Below are 6533 nucleotides of genomic sequence, written 5' to 3'. Positions count from 1 at the left end.
TAACCACCTATAATAGAATTACCTAGAGTTCTGGTTAAAAATTCAGATTATGGAATTATTCTTTAGACTTGTTTCTTTATCAAAAACTAGGGATAATAAAAACAAATAACTCATGGGATTTTTGTAATAATTATATAAGAATATCCATATAAATCACTTGTTGCAGTGTCTGATTTCTATTATTATGTTGTATTGGGACTAGGAAGATACCCTCCTAATCATAACTAAATCATAACAATCACTGATAAGGGGTAGCACATATTTGTTCTGTTCTCTTTACTCAAAGAATCTTGTCTAGAATTATCAGTTGGGATGTATCTTAAGTTTTTATCTGTAATATGAGAGTTTCCAGTTGAATTATTTAACTGAGAACCTTAAAATGAGAACAAACTATTAGAACTTCATGTAAAATAGTATAAAGGCAACCATATGAAGACTTAACCATGATTGCATTATCCTAATTTATATTTGAACATTTTACACATAAATTTTTTATAAAATTCACAACTTTTATTAAAATGTAATATTAACTGGATTATTTGTTTTTTGGGTGTTGAGTTTGAAAAGTTCTTTATAGATTTTGGATACAAACCCTTTATCTGTAATGTCCCTTGTCAATATTCTCTCCCATTCTGTGGGTTGCCTCTTAGTTTTGTTGACTGTTTCCTTTGCTGTGCAAAAGCTTTTGATTTTGATGAAGTTCCAAAAGCTCATATTTGTTTTTGTTTCCTTTGCCTTTAGAGATATGTCTTGAAAGAAGTTTTTGTGGCCAATGGCAAAGAGGTTACTGCCTATGTTCTCCTCTAGGATTTTGATGGATTTTTATCTCACATTGAGTCCTTCATCCATTTTGAGTTTATCTTTGTGTATGGTGTAAGAGAATGGATGGAACTGGATGGGGATTATGCCAAGTGAAATAAGTAAAGCAGAGAAAGACAATTATCATAGGGTTTCATTCATATGTGGAATATAAGGAATAATGTGGAGAACCAGAGGAAGGGAGGGAAAACTGAATGGGAAGAAATCAGAGAGGGAGACAAACCATGAGAACCTCTAGACTCCAGGAACCAAACTGAGGGTTACAAAACGGAAGGGGTGGGGGATGAAATAACCGGGTGAGGGTATTAAGAAGGGCAAGTGTGGTGATGAGCACTAGGTGTTACACACAACTAAGGAAATGTTGAACTCCGCATCAAAAATGAATGATGTATGGGGGGTTAAGGGGGTAGGAGAAGAATGAATAAACAAGATGGGATTGGGAGAGAGACAAACCATAAGTGACTCTTAATCTCACAAAACAAACTGAGGGTTGCTGGGGGGAGGGGGTTTGGGAGAGCGGGGTGGGGTTATGGACATTGGGGAGGGTATGTGCTATGGTGAGTGCTGTGAAGTGTGTAAACCCTGCAATTCACAGCCCTGTACCCCTGGGGATAAAAATACATTATTTGTTTATATAAAAATAAATAAATAAATAAAATATTAAAAAAAACTAATGATGTACTATATGTTGGCAAATTGAACATAATTTTAAAAAGTAATATTAAGAGAATGAAAATTCTATTCATAGAATTGGATAAGCGGGAGGGAAGACAGGTGATAGATACAAAGATAAATACATAGACACATAGATACATGCATATATACATAGAAGAAGGCTCTCGCATGAATTAATGATAACTGTGTGCTCGAAGAAAGTATGATTAATGTAATTCTTTGTAATTAAGGAAAAATTTAAAGATAGTCATATGATATATATATATATATATATATATAATTTCTAAATATTTCTATTTGAAAAACATTCGCTAAAAAAAATATGAAGGTGATCCTAAAGGATTTTTTTTCTAATTTCTTTGAGTTCTACCATAGCATTAGTACATTTTTATGTCCCACATTGTCCTTGCATTTTACCTTACTGTTGTGAAATTCACTAATGACTAATTTTGGAAAAATTTGAGGCTCAACATAGCCTTGACCCACATTTGAGATTTTAAATAAATATATATCATCTGAATTCTTAAGGGTTGTTCTTTTATTCCACTAAATTTAAAAATGCCCATAAATGACTCTCAGTGATTCTCTATGAAGCACACACTATAATTTCAGATTGAGGTCGCTCAATCTTCCTGCATGTTACACTGGTGAAATTGTTTTAATATCCTGACACATTTACCGGTAAGAACTGTATTCAAAAGGGGGCACCTGGGTGGCTCAGTGGGTTAAGCCACTGCATTCGGCTCAGGTCAGGATGCCAGAGTCGTGGGATCGAGCCCCGCATCAGGCTTTCCCGTCAACAGTGAGCCTGCTTCCCCTCTCTCTCTCTGCCTGCCTCTCTGCCTGCTTGTCATCTCTCTCTGTCAAATAAATAAATAAATAAATAAATAAAATCTTTAAAAAAAAAAAAAAAGAACTGTATTCAAAAGAAATGTGTACCAAAGAAAGCCCAAGCCCAACTATATGTACAAGAACCTCACTTCAAATATGATGATATAAATATGTTGGAAGTTAAAAGATTTAAAAAAAAAAAAAAAAAAAAAAAAAAGGTAGATCTCCGCTTCCCGAACGAGGGAGCGCCCGCGCGCGGGAATTTCAAATGTCTAATCCCGGGAGTTCCAGCGGTCATAAGCCTCTGGGTGAACAAATACCGGCCCTGCTCCTTGGGAAGGCTGGACTCTCACGAGGAGCAGGCGGCCCAGCTGCGCAACCTGGTGCAGTGTGGTGATTTTCCTCATCTCTTAGTGTATGGACCATCAGGGGCTGGAAAAAAGACAAGAATTATGTGTATTCTATGTGAACTTTATGGTGTTGGAGTGGAAACATTAAGAGTTGAAAATCAGACCATCACAACTCCATCTAAAAAGAAAATTGAAATTAGCACTATTGGGAGCAATTGAAGCACCTTGAAGTGAATCCCAGTGATGCTGGAAATAGTGACCGGGTAGTAATTCAGGAGATGTTGAAAACAGTGGCATGATCACAGCAACTTGAAACAAATTCTCAAAGAGATTTTAAAGTGGTATTATTGACAGAGGTTGTCAGACTCACCAAAGACGCTCAACATGCCCTTGCGTAGGACCATGGAAAAGTATATGTCCACTTGTAGATTGATCTTGTGTTGCAATTCTACATCTAAAGTGGTACCACCTATTCGCAGTAGGTGCCTGCGGGTTCGTGTGCCTGCTCCCAACATCGAAGATATTCATCACGTATTATCTACTGTGTGCAAGAAGGAAGGTTTGAATCTTCCTTCACAACTGGCTCATAGACTTGCAGAGAAGTCCTGCAGGAATCTCCGTAAAGCTCTACTTATGTGTGAAGCCTGCAGAGAGCAACAATACCCTTTTAGTGCAGATCAAGAAATCCCTGAAACAGATTGGGAGGTGTTATTGTCAGTCATCAGACTCCACAAAGGCTCCTTGAAGTGGAAGACTTTATGAGCTTCTAAGTCATTGTATTCCTCCTGAAATAATAATGAAGGGCCTTCTCTCAGAAATTTTACATCATTGTGATGGACAACTGAAAGGGGAAGTGGCCCAGATGGCTGCTTACTATGAACATCATCTACAGCTGGGTAGCAAAGCCATTTATCACTTGGAAGCATTTGTGGCCAAATTTATGGCACTTTATAAGAAGTTCATGGAGGATAGATTGGAAGGCATGATGTTTTGAGATCTTGACGTCTATCCTTAATTCTTCCTAATATTTCTCAGTATCAGCATTTACATTCAGTTTATATTGGAAGAGCTGCAGGTAAAATAAACTTACTTTACTTAAAAAAAAAAAGTGCACCCTAAAAAAATGAATAACAAAAAGAAAGAAAGAAAGCAGAAGTGGCTATATTAACATCGGGGAAAAAAGGCTTCAGAGCAAAGATAATTATCAAGAACAAAGAGAAATTATAATGATATAACTACAAATCCTATATCTATTAAAAAGAAAATAAGGGACTACTACCAGCAATTCTATACATGTGAGTTAGAAAAGGTAAAGAAATCGACCCAATTCCTTCAAAACACAAACCACCAAACCTCCTTCAACAAGTACTAGATTAACTGAATAGTCTCATAAATATTAAAAAATTGAATCTGAAATGTAAAAGCTTTTAAAAAACAAATCTCTAGACCCAGATGGTTTCAATGGATAATTTGTAGAAAAACCTTAGAACATTTTTTGACTGTTTTTAGCCTCTATAAAAGTTGAACATATGATTACAAGTCAGGAACTCCATTCCCATGTATACTCTTAACATAAATATATATGAAGTATAGTATGTGAAATATATATAGTGAATATAAAAATAAATCTACCAATGTTCTCAGCAGTTATATTTGCAATAACTAAAACTTCAGAAAGACTTCTCAGCTTCCATCAGAACAACTACACTCCCTTGCCTCAAACGTGCGCACACACAAAGTGATCCCTTAGGCTTCTTTTCAAAATCCTATAACTGCTTAAAAGAATTAGAAAACCTGCACTATTAGGTACCTTGAGGAAATCAAATCTGTCTTCCAATTTATCTAAACTTTGAAAAATGTTTTTGTTTGCCTTGTTTTGTTTTTAAAATATCCTTCCTTAATGAAATAGAATTAACACAACTTTTATATAAACATCATTCTGTTTCTGATTCTTATTTTCTCCATTAAATTCCATTTAAAAATTTCAAATTTATTTACGTTTCTAAAACAAAACCAAATTACTTCAGAAAGAAATAAAACTTTAAAAATCTTTTTTTCTTTACTTTCAAAGTCTTAAGACCAAGTAGCTTTCTGAAAAACTTAAAAAGATATTATATTTAAAATAATACTGTGGGTTCTTACAGTCAGAATTGTCTTTCCTAAGAGGCTGTATGGCAGATAGTTTCTTGTTCTCCAAATCCATCACAGATTTCTCCTTCAGTAAAAGAGTTATAACTGCCTCTCTGCCCAAATAGAGAGAATAGTTCCCAACCTCCTTGGAAACTAGTTAATAGACACACACTGTGAATAATTCTAAGTCACTCTATTAAAATGGAATTGGTTTTTTGGGACTTTAAATCTTCACTCCTTACGTAGGGCCTGAATATCACTGTGGCAATTACTCAGCTTCATTCATGCAATAGGAACAACAAGAAAGGCTGAGGGAAAAAAATGAAAGAGACCAGTGTCCATGGGTGATTGATTCTGTGGAGTAGCACTGCCCCACCAAACTGACCTACTCACATTTAGAAGGAGGAGGAAGGAATTATTTGTTTTTGTTCATTATATTTTGTGTCTCTTTCTTGTAGCCACTTAGTTTACACCTTAATATGGGCTATACACCCAAATTTGGATAATGACTTAATTAATAATAAGAGCAATTTGAATCACTACCATGAAACTTAGCTTCTGGCTCAACAAAGTGCTCTTACTTACAAGGAAAACCAGGGCACTACAAGACAAGTATTCCCTCACAATTTACTTTCAAACCATTCACTTTTACAGATTTATTCCACTCCATCATTTGACATCTCCTATTTTTCTTAAATCCTATTTCATTTACCAAAAGGTTATTTTATTTAGATTGCTTTCAGACACTTCATCTGCCTTCCGAATCCATCTCACCTATGCAATTATGAATGTATTTCTTTAAAATACTTAGTTAATATACATTCTGTATACATTCTATATACATTTGGCATATACAAAAATACATGATATATGAATATGTATTATATGCATACTTGTATATTTTATGTATATTTATGTGAATGTATAGAGATATGTGGAGATAGAAGGAGAAATATATTGAAGATGAATTTAGGATATGTCATCCCCAAAGTATGTCAGTTTGGCATATTTATTATTTTGAGCTAACAGCTCTTGAGACATGGTAGATGCAAGGGCTCTTTGATCTATCCTTTTCTCTTCAAAAACAGGCCATAGTATTTCCCATGAGCAAGGTGCTCCCCCTGTACCAGGAAGAAATAAATCTCCTTATCACCAGACACTGGGGATTGACACTGAAATGGGTCTGTACAAACAACCAAACTAAGGTAAGATGACTCTTACCTTCCACTAGTTTCATCCCCCTATAAATATCCCAGTCACTTCCCCACATTATGTATAACCCATTTGTATTGTCATTTTTTCACAAACATATTGTTCTGTCATCAAAAAAATATAAAAGTTTTCTGCTGTGGCAACTTCTTCAGGTGTTTATTTTCTTTTGAAGTCCCCATGTACAAAAAACTCTAATAAAATTTGTATGCTTTTCTCCTGTTAATTTGTCTCATATCAGTTTAATTCTTAGGTCCAGCCAGAAATCCTAAAAGGATAGAGGAGAATTTCTTCCTCCCCTATAATCTCTATCTGTACCTATCTCTTAAGAAAGACAGTGACACCTTGGTACCTATCACCTATCTAGAGGTATCGAGAAAGAGAACAAGAAAGGAGGAGAGGGAGAGAGAGAGAAACAGCTCCATCATGCTAGACACAAAGAATAAATGATAAAACAAGCATAGTATCATTCATTTACAACCTTATTAGGGAGACAAACATGAATATAATTAATTACAC

At 35.0% G+C, this 6533-nt stretch overlaps 1 pseudogene; it reads left to right on the top strand.

Annotated features, from left to right (window-relative positions):
• Nucleotides 1-2495: 2495 nt before the first annotated feature.
• Nucleotides 2496-3774, top strand: LOC132000740 (replication factor C subunit 3-like; annotated as a pseudogene).
• Nucleotides 3775-6533: the final 2759 nt, after the last annotated feature.

This window comes from Mustela nigripes, chromosome 1 (genome assembly GCF_022355385.1).
Source record: "Mustela nigripes isolate SB6536 chromosome 1, MUSNIG.SB6536, whole genome shotgun sequence".
NCBI lineage: Eukaryota > Metazoa > Chordata > Mammalia > Carnivora > Mustelidae > Mustela > Mustela nigripes.
Note: the sequence above shows the minus strand (reverse complement) of the source record. Positions and strands in the feature narration are given on the sequence as shown.